We start from the raw sequence: 19,359 nt of genomic DNA, 5'->3' as shown, positions 1-19,359 counted from the left end.
TTGCATGAAATGTTCCCTTGGTATCTCTAATTTTCTTGAAGAGATCTCTAGTCTTTCCCATTCTGTTGTTTTCTTCTATTTCCTTGCATTGATCACTGAGGAAGGCTTTCTTATCTCTCCTTGTTATTGTTTGCAACTCTGCATTCAAACGGGTATATCTTTCCTTTTCTCCTTTGCCTTTTGCTTCTCTTCTTTTCACAGCTGTTTGTAAGGCCTCCTCAGAAAACCATTTGGCCTTTTTGCATTTCTTTTTCTTGGGGATGATCTTGATCACTGCCTCCTGTACAATGCTACGAACCTCCATCCATAGTTCTTCAGGCACTCTGTCTATCAGATCTAATCCCTTGAATCTATTTGTCACTTCCACTGTGTAGTCATAAGGGATTTGATTTAGGTCGTACCTGAATGGTCTAGTGGTTTTCACTACTTTCTTCAGTGTAAGTCTGAATTTGGCAATAAGGAGTTCATCATCTGAGCCATAGTCAGCTCCTGGTCTTTTTGCTGACTGTATAGAGCTTCTCCATCTTTGGCTGCAAAGAATATAATCAGTCTGATTTTAGTATTGACCATCTGGTGATGTCCATGTGTAGCGTCTTCTCTTGTGTTGTTGGAAGAGGATGTTTGCTCTGACCAGTGCATTCTCTTTGCAAAACTCTATTAGCCTTTGCCCTACTTCAAAGGCTGTTTGCCCTGCTTCAATGGCTAAGTTTGCCTTTTACTTCAGGTATCTCTTGACTTCCTACTTTTGCATTCCAGTCCCCTATAATGAAAAGGAAATCTTTTTTTGGTGTTAGTTCTAGAAGGCCTTGTAGGTCATCATAGAACTGTTCAACTTCAACTTCTTCAGCATTATTGGTTGGGGCATCGACTTGGATTACTGTGATATTGAATGGTTTGCCTTGGAAACTAACAGAGATCATTCTGTTGTTTTTGAGATTGCATCCAACTCCTGCATTTTGGACTCTTTTGTTAACTATGAGGGCTACTCCCTTTCTTCTAAGGGATTCTTGCCCACAGTAGTAGATATAATGGTCATCTGAGTTAAATTCACTCATTCCAGTCCATTTTAGTTCACTGATTCCTAAAATGTCGATGTTCACTCTTGCCATCTCCTGTTTGACTGCTTCCAATTTACTTTGATTCATGGACCTAACATTCCAGGTTCCTATCCAATATTGTTCTTTACAGCATTGGACTTTACTTCCATCACCAGTCACATCCACAACTGGGTGTTGTTTTTGCTTTGGCTCCATCTCTTCATTTTTTCTGGAGTTATTTCTCCACTCTTCTCCAGTAGCACATTGGGCACCTACTGACCTGGGGAGTTCATCTTTCAGTGTCCTATCTTTTTGCCTTTTCATACTGTACATGGGGTTCTCAAGGCAAGAATACTGAAGTGGTTTGCCATTCCCTTCTCCAGTGGACCACGTTTTGTCAGAACTCTCCACCATGACCCGTCCATCTTGTGTGGCCCTACACGGCATGGCTTGTGGTTTCATTGAGTTAGACAAGGCTGTGGTCCATATGATCAGTTTGGCTAGTTTTCTGTGATAGTGGTTTTCATTCTATTCGCCCTCTGATGGACAAGGTTACGAGGCTTATGGAAGCTTCCTGATAAGAAGACTTTCTGAGGGGGAAAGGGTCTTGTTCTGATGGGCAGGGCCATGCTCAGTAAATCTTTAGTCCAATTTTCTGTTGATGGGCAGGGCTGTGTTCCCTCCCTGTTGTTTGACCTGAGGTCAAACTATGGTGGAGGTAATGAAGATAATGGTGACCTCCTTCAAAAGGTCCCATGCATGCACTGCCCCACTCAGTGCCCCCAACCCTGCACCAGGCCACTGCTGACCCATGACTCTGCTGGAGACTCCTGGACACTCACAGGCAAGTCTGGGTCAGTCTCTTGTGGGGTCAATGCACACAAGGTTTTGTTTGTGCCCTGCAAGAGTCTGTTTTCCCAGTCCTGTACGTTCTGGTGGCTCTATAGTGGGGTTAATGGTGACCTCCTCCAAGAGGGCTTATGCCATACCTCTGCTGCACCCAGGGCCCCTGCGGCTGGCCACTGTTGACTTGTACCTCTGTAGGAGACATTCATACACTCAAAGGCAGGTCTTGCTCAGTCTCTGTGGAGTCTCCTGGTGCACACAAGGTTTTGTTTGTGTCCTCTGAGCATCTCTGGCGGGTATGGGGTTTGATTCTAAATATGATTTTTCCCCTCCTACCATCTTGCTTCTCTTTTGCCCTTGGATGTGGGATATATTTTTTTTGGTGGGATCCAACATTCTTCTGTTGATGGTTGTTCAGCAGTGAGTTGTAATTTTGGAGTTCTTGCAGGAGAAGATGAGCACATGTCCTTCTACTCCACCATCTTGCTTCCAAGTCTATAATAAACTATAATAAACCCAGTCAATAATAAACTTTTATTCTCTAGGCAAATTCTTTCTTAGCCCCTTGTGTTGAATTATATTTTGCACAAAGTTGGTTTCATCAGGCTAAAAATTCTCTAAGGGCAGAAAATGGTCACAGTGTCTGTAACATAGCAGCTGTAATTAATCCATGCTAATAAGACTGGTGTGATGTGAAGAGTATATCTGGTACTTGATAACAGTGGTACCTATGATTATTATTTATTTCTGTCTTTAAGGTTTGTAATGCCCCTTTTCATTTTTAGCTACACATCTGTATATCCCTCAGGGAAAAGGCAGAATTTGAACTGATCGTTGAACAATGTGTTAGCCTTCGGCTGGTGGAGAGGTTTAGAAAGAGGATGATCCAAGTGAAAGAAACAATAGGAAATAGCGTGGACTGCTCATTGGATGCTAGGAGCCTACCTGCCTGGAATGGAAGCTTTGCCTCTGCAGAAAAAAGTGCTGGAGATATCCTTAGCTGTACTACAAGTCCTTTCTTCCTTGAAGTATGATGTACAAACTTTACAGTAGAGGACCCCTGTTTGTCCATGTATGAAAAGTGAAAGTAAAGGTGTCAGTTGCTCAGTTGTGTCCAACTCTTTGCAACCCCATGGACTGTAGCCTGCCAGGCTTCTCTGTCCATAGGATTCTCCAGGCAAGAATACTGGAGTGGGTTTCCATTCCCTTTTCCAGGGGATCTTCCCAACCCAGGGATCAAACCTGGGTCTTCTGCATGGCGGGCAGATTCTTTACTGTCTGAGCTGCAGGAAAGCCCCTTGTACATATATACTTCATGCTTATTAAACATCTTAGTTCACATACATTCCCTTAGTGTTTATGGCCTAGAGTCATAAGTAGTAAAACTAAATGAGATTATAGATCTCCAAACCAGACCAGCTGCCCAAATCTGGGATTGTTTCCAGCTATCAATAGTGACTGGGCACAAAATTGACTACCAAAATTAAGGGGTAGAGGCTTGGGTATTTGAGGAAGGGAAAGAAAGAGTGCCAAAAAATCCAAATGTTATATATTAACCCTCCAAGAGTAAGAGCAGTAGAAAGTTATAAACAACTGCAATTGAGGGCCATAAAGCTTGCCCGGAAAGGAAATGTATGAAGTAAAGAGAAGAATATAGGGTGTTTTGACAGGCAAAATCCCCTCTTAACCAGAACCATGTCCCCTTCCTTTAAAAGGAATTTAAAAGATTCCACTCTTTAAAGAAATTATTTGTGGAAAAATGTGAATCTTTGTTTCTAAATCAACTGCAAAAATAAAATTAGCATTTAAAAGTGTTTTTTGTTTGTTTATGTCATAATAAGCTATATGTGTTTTCTTAGAAAGCGTCATATGTTGTTTAAGTCTCTGGAATCATTTAAAATTACCAGTAGAATTAGAATTATTATTTTGATAAGAAATTGTTATACACATAATGTACATAAGTGCATACAAGTGGCAGAAAAATTTTAAAGCTCTAGTTAAGAGTAAATTTGTAAAAATTACTCATTTCTTACCAAAGATAATGTTATAATGTGGATCCTCCTAGATATATTATATGTACCATGCTAAAGTGGTGCTGGAGATGATTCTTGAGAGTCCTGTGGACTACAAGGAGATCAAACCAGTCAATTCTATAGGAAATCACCCCTGAATATTCACTGGAAGGACTGATGTTGAAGCTGAAGCTCCAACACTTTGTCTACCTGATGGGAAGAGCTGACTAATGGGGACAACCCTGATGCTGGGAAAGATTGAGGACAAGAGAAGAAGGGGATGACAAAGGATGAGATGGTTGGATAGCATCACTGACTCAATGGACATGAGTTTGAGCAGACTCCAGGAGACAGTGAAGTGTGCTGCAGTCCATGGGGTCACAAAGAGAAGGATATGAAAGCAATGCTAAAGTTGGCTCTACACTATTATTAAATTCTTGAGATTAGTTGGAATATTGTGTAGTGATCATTTTCAGTCACTTTTAGAGTGCCTGAATTTTTGTAAACTTGGGTGTGTTTCTCTAAGTTTCTCAAATACATCACTTGTTGTGAACAAGAGTTTATTGGTGTCTATCGTCGTCTAGCTAGCTGGTTAGCTTCCCTGACCCCTTCCTGTGCGTGCTGTGTGTACTAAGTCGCTTCAGTCGTGTCTGACTGTATGTGACTCTAGGGACTGTTGTCCATCAGGTTTCTCCGAACACGGGATTCTCCAGGCAAGAATACTGGAGTGGGTTGCCATGCCCTCCTTCAGGGGATCTTCCCGACCCAGGAATCAAACCTGCTTGTGTTAGGTCTCCTGCACGGGCAGGCAGGTTCTTTACCACTAGCGCCACCTGGGAAGCCTGACCCCTTCCAGTATATAGGGAATTCCTGTGGCAAATCTCCATGGGAGAAACTGAAAAGACCAGATGTGTGTTCTTCAACCAGTCACATAGCTAGGGCCTCACTTTCACTATTTTGGGGTTCTTGAAGCAAATAACCAAAGCCAGTAGGTAATCCAGTGCAGCAGGGGCAGAAACACACAGGTCCAGAGTGTAGGCGTTGCTCTGCTGTTGTCCCCACCAGTCTGGTCTAAGACCTCATTTTTGTTTTGGTCTTGGCTGCTATCAGACTTCCCTTGTTTCTGTCTGTTTTCCTAACCTGTTTCTCCACGTTTTACTGGTGATTCTAGAAACTACCCAGAAATCCTTAAAAAATTGTTTTCCTTCTTAAATTAGCTGAAGTCTTTTGTTGTTTTCAACCAAGAACTCAGATTGATAGAGTGTTGCTGTTAGTTCCAGTCAGAAAGTGGAAGGCCTAATTGTGTTTAGTAGGGTAGTGAACCATCTAGATTTTAACCTATCCAGAGAGCCTAGGAAGTTAGACTAGAAAGAATTTTGGAGATAGTTTTGTTATCTGCATATATTGAGGAATTTATTTCCCTTAGTGGAAAAAGCCAGAAGGCCTGGGTTCAGTTCCTCACTGAACTTGCTAGCTGTAGGATATTGGGAAAATCAGTTAATTCCCTGATTTAGGCATCCCAGGTGGCAATTCAGGAGACGCAAGAGATGTGAGTTCAATCCCTAGATTGGGAAGATCCCCTGGAGAAGGAAATGACAACCCACTCCAGTATTCTTGCTTGGGAAATGCCAAGGATAGAGGAGCCTGGAGGGCTATAGCCTATGGGGTTGTGAAGAGTCAGACATGACTGAGTGAGCATGCACACACACACACGTGTGTGTGTGTGTGTGTGTGTGCCTTTAAAGTGAGGTAGTTAGACTTGAATTTCCTCCAAATTTGGAATTCTATGACTTTTAAGCAGATCCAGAAACTTTAGATTTCAGATCATAGCTCCTAATTCTGAATTCTCAGTCCCACTAAATATATACTGCTCAATAAGTATAAATAATAATTAAAACATCAAGGAGGTATGCAGGAAGTAAATCTATATCCTTCTTTTGAAAGTTTAAACCCATTTAACCTTTGGATGAATTACTTGCCGCACAGATATCCAGATAGAATCATTTGTATGGATGGAGGGATGCTATGTGTTCATGTTCACAGCTGAAGACATGAATTAGTCTTTTACAACAATAAAATAGTTTCTTTATTATAGCTATAAAGAAAGTTCTTAAATGTTGTTAATACTGTGTGTGTTAAGTATAATGTCTTTCCCATTAGCATTCAAGGACCCAAAAATCTTCTCTCAGGAGAAATTTTAAAGAATAAAACTGGTCAAAGTTGACTGTATGTTCACAGTAAGGCACAGGTCAGTAAACTGTACACTGTCTAGCTGATGTAAACATTCACAGATTTAGTTTTTAAAAAACAGGACTGAATATTTTAATGCTGGGAGCCCATGATTTATTTTATTTAGTATTTAGGTTTAGGTTCAAGTTGTTTAAATCTGTGACTGTTATTACTATATGGAAATAGATGAAAACTGACCTAGTGTCTTTCATTCTGGAAGCTCGAGTTCGTGTGGGATGGTAGTGACATTTCTCTTTCTTTGAAGAGTTTATCAGAATACTAATGTTGATGTAGAACAGGTGGTGGGCCCATTTAACCTGTGCTCTGATTAATAGGCCATTATTACTCTATCAAGGCATTTGATATATGCACAGCTTGGTTCGGTGATGGTCTTCTCTCCCTGGCTGCATAAGGATTATTTGGGTAAGGTTATGATCTGAAATATTTACAGTATATTAAATACTACTGGCAGTTATTTGAATGTGACTAAAGCAGAGTAGCAAATCTTTTCCAACAGTCTATGATGACATAATTAAAACATAGTTTATCAGATGAGACTATTATGTTCTGACAATAATGTCCCTATCAAGTGAAAATATAGGGGAGCAGAGATTAAATCCTACTGAAGAGGAGTTCAGAAATATATGTCTAGATTAATTTTGGAATCTTGGTAGTTAAGATAGAACTGATCTGATTTGTTAAATCTCCTCTGCCTCCTTCCACAGGTCACTGTCATCTTTTCCCAAGTGATGGCTCTTCTTTCATTCTCTGCTTTAGTATGCTGGTATTTTGTTCATCTCCAGTGAGAAGTGATTGGATTTCTTTTCATACATAAAATGTAGACTTCGGACTTCCCTGGTGGTCCAGTGGGTAAGATTCTGCACTTCCAATGCAGGGAGCCCAGGTTTGATCCCTGGTCAGGGAACAAGGATCCCACATGGTGCAGGGCACAATAAGAAAAACATAACCTTTTAAATCTTTGTAAAAGAACTAAGGTTTGCAGTTAGTTCTTTGTAGAAGAACTAATGTTTGCAGTTAGTTCTCTAGAGTTAGATCTATTTGAGTAAGATAAAAAAATGTATATTATTCAATACTTATAGACCTGGAGTTTCCATTTTTCTGGCAATAGAGAAGTGGCTTTGAATACTTAGAAATTACTCTGCTCTTAGATTTTTTGCTGGAGGATTACCCTTTCATAAGTTTAGACTATGGAGGGGATCTTTCCAGGTTCTGTGTTCTACAGAATACTGTGAATGTTATTTACATTTTGATGTCAGAAGACAGAAGAGTAACATAAATGATCCAGAATACATAGTAACTGCTATTGCTATTGCTGTTGTTGTTCAGTTGCTCAGTCATGTCCTACTCTCTGCGACCCCATGGACTACAGCATGCCAGACTTCTCTGTCCTTCACTATCTTCCAGAGTTTGCTCAAACTCATATCCATTGAGTCAATGATGCCATCCAGCTATCCCATCCTCCATTTACCCCCTTCTCTTTCTGCCCTCAATCTTCCCCAGCATTAGGATCTTTTCCAATAAGTTGGCTCTTCCCATCAGGTGGCCAAAGTATTGAAGCTTCAACTTCAGCATCAGTCCTTTCAATGAATATTCAGGGTTGATTTCCTTTAGAATTGACTGGTTTGATCTCCTTGCAGTCCAAGGGACTCTCAAGAGTCTTCTCCAATACCATGGTTCAAAAGTATGAATTCTTCAGTGTTCAGCCTTCTTCATGGTCCAGTACTCATGTCCATACATGACTACTGGAAAAACCATAGCTTTGACTAGATGGACCTTTGTAGGCAGAGCAATGACTTTGCTTTTTAATATGCTGTCTAGGTTTATCATAACCTTTCTTCCAAGCAGCAGGCATCTTTTAATTTCATGGCAACAGTCACCATCTGCAGTGACATGGGAGCTCAAGAAAATAAAGCCTGTTCAGTGTTTCCATTTTTTCTCCATCATAGTCACCACTATGAAAGGAGGTAAAAGAAAGTGGGATTAGTTAGTAATATTAGTTGTATATAATGCTGCTGCTGCTAAGTCGCTTCAGTCATGTCCGACTCTGTGCGACCCCAGAGACGGCAGCCCACCAGGCTCCCCTGTCCCTGGGATTCTCCAGGCAAGAACACTGGAGTGGGTTGCCATTTCCTTCTCCAATGCATGAAAGTGAAAAGTGAAAGTGAAGTCGCTCAGTCATATCTGACTCTTAGCGACCCCATGGACTGCAGCCTACCAGGCTCCTCCATCCATGGGATTTTCCAGGCATGAGTACTGGAGAGGGGTGCCATTGCCTTCTCCATGTATGTAATGAGTTTTCAGCAAACATGCTAGTCACTTCATTGCTCCATTACTTTGGTGCAGATATAGTGGAGAAACAGTGACAATCATGATCTGAGGAAGCATGAAATTACTGTCTTATTTTAAACAAATGAGTTTTCAAACTAAAAAATAATTTGTGAAAGCCTTTTAAAAATGAATACATATTTGAAACCACCATTTTAGGCAAAAAAATGTAGAGCTCTTTGCTACTTGTGTGGATTGCTGTGGTTGAGGGGCTGAACCTGGCTTACTTAGTTACCTGGGTCTGCTTTCCCCATGCCTGGTTTCTCTATGTAGTGTTTGCAAACACCTTCTTACAGTTTCAGAGAAAATTTACATCTTACTTGGCATCATCTTACAGTAGCATATTTTAAAAATCAAATTCTAATTTAGAAAATATCATTCTATATTTCATGTATGTTGAGATTCTCTATTAACTGGAAGAGAAAACCCACTTTCTGACCTTGCTAGATAGCAGTATATTATCTGAACAGATTTCATAAATAGGTTAAATAGCTTCACCTATGATTACATTTGAAGGGTGTCAAAAGGCCCCCAGGCAAAAATATCTCCCTTACAAATTAGAGGTCACACTTGAAAGAGAATTCTGTAAGGACCTTTGATTTAAGTGGTTAAGTAATTACCTTATCTGGGCAGGTAATATATTAGCAGGGAATTCAATCTAATTCAGTGTGAGTGTGTTGAATGTCTGTGATGTACAGGGTATTGTATTATCTTTTAGGAATACAAAGAGGAATAAAGCATCTTTCCCTCAGAAGTTTATGGTTTGGTAGTGGATTCTGCCAAGTGTAATCTACTTAAATGATGTGATTTTTGTTTATGGTAGGAAGAAACATTTTGATGAATGATACCGGTGAACTTTAATTGGGGAGGGGCGTGGATGCTGCTGGGAGAGGTTGAAGGCCACAGTCATATGGAATTCATGGGTAGATTGGTAAATTTGGTATCAGTCAATGGAATATATACCGTAAAGATAAGATGAGGAGTATTGCAAACAAATTTGTTTCCTCTGAAAATTTGAATTTTACATCATAGTGCTGTTGGAGTGTGGTCAGGAGAGACAAATCGCTGTCAAGAAACTTAATAAGGTAGAATACACCTTGGTTAATTTAACCGAGTCTAGGATTTAGTTCTTAGCTCTGTAGACTCAGAATCTCTCTGTGATCAACTGACTGAACCCCTGGGTATTGCCTCAAGTTCACAAAACGCACAAGAGATAGGTGTTGAAAGCCATAGTAGAATGCCAATGATTAACTTGTATAAAAATATATGATTGTCAAGTCAATTTCAGCAATATATAGAATGAATTCTCTTTCTGTGGGAAAAGTTTCAGAATGTTGTTAGACGATCATGAGATCTAAATAAGGAGAATTATTTTTGTATTAATAGTTTAAATATTTAATAACATCAGGTTCTGATGCTTCCATCTTTACAATTGGCTGATAGTTGGTAGCTTATAGGGTATTTGGGCCTTTGGGTTGAAATTCTGCCCTGGATCTTCAATCTCCTACTTACTAGGTTCCCCACTATGTTTCCTCTAGGTTACAAATTTCTTGCACATCTTTCCAGAGGTACTCTGTGAATATGCCAGCAACTATATAATCATGTGTATGCATTTCCCCCCATTTCAGCTAAATGATAGCAACATTACATGCACCATTCTACAATTTGCTTTTTTCACAAAACCAAAATATATGTATATTTAAGACATATTTTCTATTGTTAGCAAAAGCACTTACTCATTCCATTTTTTTATAGATGCAAAGAATTCTACTGTAGAGAGGGTCATGATTTATTTAACCAGCCCCATATTGATGAGCATTTGATTATTTTAGTCTTTTGATATCACAAACAATGTAGCCATGGCAGATCTTCTACCTCTTTGTCTCAGTTGGCTTAGTAGTGCCAGTTCTCTTTTTCTTAAATTTTAGGTTCCTCAAGATTTTATCCTCTTCTTTTCTCACAGTATTTATTGACCATGGCAAATCATATTCATTCTCATGGCTTTAATTATCATTTATATGCTGATGCTTCTTACATCTGTATTTCTAACTCATATCTTCCTTTTCATGTCCTTTTGTATATAAATTGCCTGTCCTAAAATTCATTGGGATGTCCAGTGTGAATGTGAAGTTTGATATGTGTTCAAATGGATCTCTTTGTATTTATAACCCCATGCTCTCACCAAATATATGTTCTTCATTAGTATTCCTCTTGTCTTGATGACTGACACCACAATCTCCCAGTTACCCAAGTTAGAAAGTTGGGAAGAATCGTGACTACTCTCTTCAATGTCTTCATCCAGTCAGTCACCAAGTATTGTTGATTCTACTTCTTACATGCTCTCTGTCATGCTGTGATTTGTAAGAAATATTTGTTTGGTCATTTTATTTTTATTTTTTTAAATTAATTTTATTTTATTTTTAAACTTTACATAATTGTATTAGTTTTGCCAAATATCAAAATGAATCCACCACAGGTATACATGTTTGGTCATTTTAGATGACCGAAGTTTATTTCTCATATATGTTTGGTCTTTGTTCACAGTTTCTGGCTTACAGCTCCCCAAACCCTGGGAATTTCCTAAGTGTTAACAGTGACAAGATGTCTTTTGTTATGTGAATGCCATGACTTTTAGAAGCACTTAAGGAGTGAGGTTGGTTGCTGCAAGAACCAGCAGAAATGAGAGGGTTGTGATTTTCAGCCCTACCCTTACTTTACAGGGAAGAAAGAGGGGCTGGAGGTTGAATCGATCACCATTGGCCAAGGATATAGTCAATCATGACTATGTAATGAAACCGCCATAAAAACTGCAGAGGAAAGTGTCTTGGTCCCTTTTTAGGAGAGCTTCCACATCAGGGGACCAGGATGCCTCTGCATGCCACTCTGCCCGGTCCCAGGCTCCATGAGGACAGATGCTCCTTTGCTTGAGACCTTGCCCTATTGATCTCTTCATCTGGCTATTGATTCCTGCTCTTTACTATCCTTTTAAGATGAAATAGGTAATCTAGTAAGCAAACAGATTTCCTGAGTTCTGTGAGTTATTCTAGCAAGTTAATTGAACCTGAGGTCATGGGAACCTCTGATTGATAGCCTGTCAGTCAGAAGTACAGGTAACAACACAGACTTGTGACTGGCATCCGAAGGAGACAGCAGTCTTGTGGGACTGAGCCCTTTACCTGTGCAATCTGATTCTATCTCTGGGTAGAGTGTCAGATCAGATCAGATCAGATCAGTCGCTCAGTCGTGTCCGACTCTTTGCGACCCCATGAATCGCAGCACGCCAGGCCTCCCTGTCCATCACCAACTCCTGGAGTTCACTGAGACTCACGTCAGAACTGACTTGAATTCTTAGACACTCTGCTGGCACCTGAGAGTTGCTTGTTGGTGTGGGGAAGCATCCATACATACACAGCGTTGGTGTCTGGTCTGGGATTCCTGCTTACTCTCAAATACTGTTTTCAGTGTGGTCCCTGGACCAGCAGCATCGGCATCACCTGGTAACTTATTAAAAATGCAAATTCTTGAGACAGACCTCATACACACTGAGTGAGAAACTCCGAGGCCCCATGGGACCCACTGTTTTAACAAGCCCTCCTGGCAATTTGGATGCATTCTGAAGTTGAAAAATATTCCTCCAGGCCCACTGCCAGTTCCTCAGTTTAGCAATTGATTATCTTTAGTTCCTGGATGATTTCAGCAGCTGCCTAAGTGGTTTCCCTCTCTCCAGGTTTGTTCCCCAGAAATCTACAGAAGCCAGAATCATGCTTCTGAAATGCACATTGAACCATGTTATGTTGTGTTTAAAAGTGCTTAGAGCTTTCACTTGTTGCTTAGTCCCTAAATCATGTATGACTCTTTGTGATCCTGTGGACTGTAGCCTGCCAGGGTCCTCTGACCATGGAATTCTCCAGGCAAGAATACTCGAGTAGGTTGCCATTTCCTCCTTCAGGGGATCTTCCCAACCCAGGGTCGAACCTGCGTCTCTTATGTCTCCTACATTGGTAGGCAGGGTTGTTTTTTGTTGTTGTTGTTGTTTTTACCACAGCCAACAGGAAAGCTGGAACTTTCGGAATAAAGCTGAAACTTTCCTTAGTATGAGGTAATGCTCTGGTCTCTACTTTCTTCTCTAGACTCATCATTTCTCATCAATCTCTTCTTTACACTATAAACCCTAACATTGCTGAACATCGTGCAGTTCCTAAATATGAACCATCTTCGCTCTTGTTTTCCATTTGTCCCTCTACTTAGTATATTCTCTTTTCTTCTCTGTTACCACTTCTCTCTTCTCCCTCAGTTATACTACTTAGTTCTTTATTGGCTACCTTTGTCTCTGTAAGTAATATTCTTAAACTTAGATTTCTTATTCCACCAGTGACTGACGACCATGCAGCTACAGCAGGCTTCTCTGCTGGGGCATGAGTCATCCTGGAGTGGGGATCCTGACTGGTATCTGTGTGAGAACAGGTAGGAGACTGGCTTTGACAGGCTTCACTTCAGGGGAATGCATGGAGTGGTGGCTGTCTGTTCCTCATCAATATTTCTTACTGGTTTGATGATTGTACCCTCTGGGTTCTGGTATATCCTTGGCTCTGACTATATCCTTCAAATTCCCTTTTTTCCTCTGCTTAATGTCTCCCAGAGGTTTGTGTAATTTGTATAGTTTCCTGTTGTTTAATTTCCCTCTTCATCCTACCCATTTTGAGGCTACTTTTGCAGTATTTTCTTTAGTGGAGTTTTAGCCTCCAGAACTGTGAGAGAAAAAATTGTGTGTGTATGTGTGTGTGAATCCCTTCTTAAATTGCTGCTGCTGCTAAGTCGCTTCAGTCGTGTCTGACTCTGTGCGGCCCCATAGATGGCAGCCCACCAGGCTCCGCCGTCCCTGGGATTCTCCAGGCAAGAACACTGGAGTGGGTTGCCATTTCCTTCTCCAATGCATGAAAGTGAAAAGTGAAAGTACAGTCATTCAGTCGTGTCCGACTCTAGCGACCCCATGGACTGCAGCCTACCAGGTTTCTCCGTCCATGGGATTTTCCAGGCAAGAGTACTGGAATGGGGTGCCATTGCCTTCTCCGTCTTAAATTGCTAGTACTGGTGAATTTTTATTTTCATTTGGGTATAAGGAACCCATTTTCACAATTATATTGTGTAGCTAGTATGTGGCTCACAGGTTGTCTTTTTTTTTGCTCATTCAGAAAAATCTGCTGAGATAAATAACATGTTCAATCACTTAGCTGCATTGAAGTGTTTACATCCTGTTCACATTCTTAATATTGCGGTGTTTTCTTACCTTTGGTAGTGGGGCATGTTGAACATATACAATTTATTGATATTTAGAAATACTTCTAAGCAGTGTCCTTATTGTACTTCTCAGTATTCTTTAGTTCATCAGGAGTTACATAGTAGTGATATTATGTCATTCCTTTTCATTTACTGGCTAGAATACTTCTCTAAAGAGAAATACCCTCTTGTGTACTCTGGTTAAAACAGTGAGTAATAAAGGCAGAATCAATATTTGATTCTTTCTCTTTATTTACAAGTTTTAAAAATAATGAGTTGGCTTTGTGTCATTGACCAAGGGGACCAATAAAGATTTTTTCCCTTAAGAATTATTGGGACTTATAGGATTTAAATGAATTTGATGTGTTTTAACCCATTGTACTATTTTCTTACTGATGCACCAATTTCCATTTTTGGCCAGGGCAAATTCCTTCATGTTGGCTCTTGAGTTCTGTTGACATGACCTCAGTTAGTGTTTGATAGTGAGCTTGCTATCTGGCATGACAAGGTTTCCTAGGATTATCTTCTATATTTCCTGTTCATTTATCAAAATTTAAGAGGAAAGGACAGACTTTTCTTAACAATTTTCTTGACTCAGAATGGCAAGGTTTGATCTCTGGTTCTTCATGGTATTAACCTTTGCAGGACAACTCTTCAGATGCCTTGGTTATAGTTTGAGCTGTTACACAGAAGCATAGCCACCTTGTGTTACTCTTACATTCACTGATACCGTGTCAGGATCTTGTCTGAGCCATTCTGCTAGACTTAGGTTGTGTTGTTTCTCCACTGAATACATATTTTCTTGCCATGGGATTTTTCTGTAAAGATACCATCATTCGGGAGGAAGCAATTCATTACACATATCCTGTCCTTTAAGTGACCCGAATTGCAAGTGACATTGCTTCTTTTTTAAAGCTGTCATTTCTCTGACTATATATTTTCCCTATCACTACTGTTAAAGAATTATGTGCCTCAAAAGATATGTTGAAGGACTGACCTCAATACCAAATAAGAACATGATCTTATTTGGAACTAGAATCACTATAAGTATAATTAGTTAAGTTAAATGAGGTCATACCAGATTAGTGTGGATTAACCCTTAATCCAGTACAACTGGCATCTTATTGAGGTAAGGGAAGATGATGTGAAGAGAGATGAAGAGATAATGCCTTATGACCAGAGGGGAAGAGATAACAGAGAGGCAGCTACAAGCCAAGGAATGCCAACAGTGGTGGCCACAACCAGAAGTTAGGAAGACGGAAGGGAGGATTCTACTCAGAGTTTCAGAGGGAGCATAGCCCAGCTGAGACCCTGATTTTGGACTTTTTAGCCTCCAGAACTGTGAGAGAAAAAAATATGTCTGTTGTTTTTTAAGCTGCCCAATTTGTGGTACTTTGTTACAGCAGCCCTTGGAAACTAATCTTCACCAGTAATGTACTACCCTGATCAATCTAATTATTGAGTCATTAATAGAAAGTGATTTTTTAAGGTGGATCGGTAATTTTTTAAAGATGAGAAAATAAACTGTTAGCATTTCTTAGCTTGCATTTAGCACAGAGTATCACAGAATTTGGCTCAAACCCTCATTTAACTGGTGGGAAAATGAAGCCTCAGAAGAAAAGTGGTTTGCCCAAGGTCACATAGGTATTATGAAAATGAAACAGAACCAGAACTCAGGATACACAGTTCACTGCCTTTTCCATTACATACATTTGAACAATTTCAGTTATTTTCAAGTTTCTTTTAGCTCTAGTCTTTCTCTTTGTCTCTTTCTTTTCCTCTTTGCAGTAAAATTTAATAACAGGCAATGCAGTATGCTTAGTCAATGGAGTGTAGCACAGAGCTCAGAGGATAGTCCATCCTTATGTCCCAAAATAAATCCTTTTATTATATTCACACTGATCTTGTGAAGGTGGATTTTGGTTTCACTTGAGCATCTTTGAAATCCCTTTATGTCTCTAGAGGTCAGTGTGGCTTAAAGAAACTTTGTTTTAAACTATATTCAGTTAACATTTAATTCAAGGCATTTTAATCAAAGATGACAACAAAATGATGGCCCAGGGGAACAGAAGTTAACTCAGAATTACATATACTATAAACATTAATATGTATAGTCATATCAATTTTGACACATGAAATTTATCAGTAAACCTATAGACCTTAGTGGGCTTCCCCAGTTGGCTCATCAGTAAAGAATTCACTTGTAATGCAGGAGACACAGGAGACATGAGTTTGATCCCTGGGTTGGGAAGAGCCCCTGGAGGAGGGCATGGCAACCCATTCCAGTATTCTTGCCTGGAGAATCCCATGAACTGAGAAGCTTGGTGGGCTACAGTCCATAGGGTTACAAAGAGTCAGACATGACTGAGCGACTAACACACATACACTGTATTTTTTTTTAACATGTAAAATAGTATCATTTTTGCTTAAAAATTTATGACTCAACCATTGTGAATTCCTTTTAGAGTGAGATGTTTGCAGTTACATTGAAGGCTGTTTGAATGAACATTTAGGACTAGTCATATTTCTCTAAGATGACACGTTGAGGAAGTTTTATGCCTTTGTCTTCATGTGGCATTTAATAGAGAAGAGGCTTTGTGAGCTACTTGTGGATGGAGAATTTCCATGGGGAAAACAGGGATGTTATTGAAAAGTCTGCTAAGTCTATGACAACTATGAGTTTTATTATTCACAGAGCTTTCAAAATTCTTTTCCTATTTGTCTTCTTCACTTTTTTGGGGGGGGCGGGGTTGGGATGCGGTAAAGGTGAATTGCTGAGAAAATTAATAGTTTTTGTGCCATTAATAAGAAATCTTAGTGAAGTTTGTCCATTGGAGTGCTTTTCAGTGAGCAAATAGTCATGTTAAGACAAAGAGAGGAGAAGAAGGGGAGCTTATGTTTACTGAGCATCTCCTTGGAACCAGGCAGCTGCTAAGTGAGCCAGTGTCCCGCCTGTCACAACCTGAACCATTCAGCTATTATTTTTCCCTTTGTGTGGTTTCATGGATAATTTTATTTGTAGAAAGTTTCCCACTGCTAAGATTTAAAACACGCCAAATAGCAGATTGGAGACAGTAAGTTAGAAGTAGAGTAAGGAGAAACAAATATGCTGGAGGCCATGAAAACCAGGGTCTGAAAATTGACTGTGTGTGCATGCTAAGTCGCTTCAGTTGTGTCTGATTCTTTGTGACCTTATGGACTATAGCCCACCAGGATCCTCTGTCCAAGGGGTTCTCCAGGCAAGAATACTGGAGTGGGTTGCCATGCCCTCCTCCAGGGGATCTTCCCGACCTAGGGATCACATCCATGTCTCTTAAGTCTCCTGCATTGGCAGACAGATTCTACAAGGAAAAGGAAAGAAAAAACAAAAGAGTGGGCCAGGACTTCCTATGCATAGCAGTCTGGGCCATTTAGTGTACAGGGAAATGACTTGCTTATCTTAGAAGCTCCTAAGGGCATTATTGTCATCATTGTCATTGATGAATCATTATCATCATTCAACACTGTTGAAGTCTTAAGATAGTGTGCTGGGCACTGTTCTAATAGCCGGGATACTAAAAAATACTTAGCAGAGATTCTGCCCTAAAGTTTAGTTGATGTGGAAGGAAATATGTCAAAAGTGAAGGAAACCTGCCCAATTTACCACAGTCTATGCAGCAGCATATGGTACCAGAAAGTAATAGAAAAGTTAAGAGGAAAGAGGAATTATGAAGAGAATTGGATTTTCCAGGAGAGAAGTCTAAGCAAATAAAACAGATACTAATGGCTATTTATCAAATCCATCTTCTCTCATTCCTGGGCCCGCACACTCTTGCAGTTTTAGATGTGGCCATGTAAACGAGCTTTTGCATGTGTTCTCAGTTGCTCAACTGTGTCCTACTCTTTGTGACCCCTTGGACTGCAGCCTGCCAGGCTCCTCTGTCCGTAGGATTTTTCCAGGCAAAAATACTGGAATGGGTTACCATTTCCGTCTCCAGGGGCTCTTCCTGACTCAGGATGGAACCTGCACCTCCTGCACTGGCAAGTGGATTCTTTACCACTGAGCCACCTGGGAAGCCCCTTAAATGAGTTTTAGCCAGTGGGAAATTAACAGCTATGAAGGGTGCCATTGTCAGTACTAGTCCATTCAGTTCAGTTCAGTCGCTCAGTCCTGTCCGACTCTTTGCGACCCCATGAATTGCAGCACACCAGGCCTCCCTGTCCATCACCAGCTCCCGGAATTCACTCAAACTCACATCCATTGAATCGGTGATGCCATCCAACCATCTCATCCTCTATCATCCCCTTCTCCTCCTGCCCCCAGTCCCTCCCAGCATCAGGGTCTTTTCCAATGAGTCAACTCTTCGCATCAGGTGGCCAAAGTATTGGAATTCAGCTTCAGTATCAGTCCTTCCAAAGAACACCCAGGACTGATCTCCTTTAGGATGGACTGGTTGGATCTCCTTGCAGTCCAAGGCACTCTCAAGAGTCTTCTCCAACACCACAGTTCAAAAGCATCAATTCTTTGGTGCTCAGCTTTCTTCACATTCCAACTCTCACATCCATACATGACCACTGGAAAAACCATAGCCTTGACTAGACAGATCATTGTTGGCAAAGTAATATCTCTGCTTTTCAATATGCTATTTAGGTTGGTCATAACTTTCCTTCCAAGGAGTAAGCGTCTTTTAATTTCATGGCTGTGAAACTAGTCCATAGGACCTCTAAATATGATACTCCATGTGCTTTCTCTTTCTATAGCGCTAAACAGTGGAAGCCAAGTGTCAAAGATGGCAGAGAAATCAGCTGTAAGGAGCCTGAGTTCCTAGGTTTCTGAATCCTTGCTTGGAGGGGAGCCACCTGACAACACCCAATTTGGACTTAATGAGAGCAAGAAATAAACATTCATTGTGTTAAACCATTGAGACTTTGGTGTTTTTCTGTCACGGCTGCTTATGTTACCTAATGAATACAGAATGTGAGACTAAAACAGAATGTTAATGGATGTGTAGAACATAGGTAATTATATAAGATGCTGAGGGTACCTCAGATGGGAAGGATGGAATGAGCAATGTCATGAGGAAGTAAATGTAAAACAATTGGCTGAAATAGAATGTTAAAGAAGGTGATCAGAGCATTAGATAGCCACCTCTGCTTATGGAAGTTAAGAGTTTGGACCTGACTTTATTGCCGAGGGGCAACTGGAAAGGTAAAGGGAGAAAGTGTTATGCCTTAGGATAAGGAAGGCTTATTGCTTTAGTGGTGGTTGAAGCGTGTTCTAGGACCATTCATTTGGTGGCAGTGTATGGAATGGTTTAGTTGTTGGTTAGGTCAGATCTGGGTGCAATCAGAGAGATCTCCTAGGAGACTGTGGGTGAGGACTCAGACTGGGTGATTGATGATGTAGGGAATCCAAGCAAAGGCTGAATGAGTGAGGCATTATCAAGTTCACACGTGACTAACTGTGGGACCACTGAGAAGGGAAAAGAAAGACTGCAACTTCCAGGTGTGTATGTTAGTTTATAACAGTAATGCTTGCAATTATAAACTTGGCATAAAATGAAAGTGTAATGTTTATTGTCTTTAAGATAACAAGCTAGCAAAATATATTCTAAAAAGACTATCATCTAAAT

The 19,359-nt window shown here is 40.3% G+C and overlaps 1 long non-coding RNA gene and 1 other non-coding gene across 2 annotated transcripts; both read left to right on the top strand.

Moving 5' to 3' along the window:
- Positions 1 to 6,054: 6,054 nt before the first annotated feature.
- On the top strand, positions 6,055 to 18,647 carry LOC147379574 (uncharacterized). Its single transcript, XR_015161950.1, has 4 exons — positions 6,055 to 6,143; positions 6,480 to 6,547; positions 6,850 to 6,994; positions 18,488 to 18,647. It is a non-coding gene; the product is annotated as an uncharacterized LOC147379574 (long non-coding RNA).
- TRNAG-UCC (transfer RNA glycine (anticodon UCC)) lies at positions 6,977 to 7,049 on the top strand. The gene has a single exon. It is a non-coding gene; the product is annotated as a tRNA-Gly (tRNA).
- Positions 18,648 to 19,359: the final 712 nt, after the last annotated feature.

Source organism: Bos grunniens, chromosome 1 (genome assembly GCF_055505025.1).
Source record: "Bos grunniens cultivar Pamir isolate PY7600 chromosome 1, Bosgru_T2T1.0, whole genome shotgun sequence".
Taxonomy (NCBI): Eukaryota; Metazoa; Chordata; class Mammalia; order Artiodactyla; family Bovidae; genus Bos; species Bos grunniens.
This window is presented reverse-complemented; position numbering and strand designations above follow the sequence as displayed.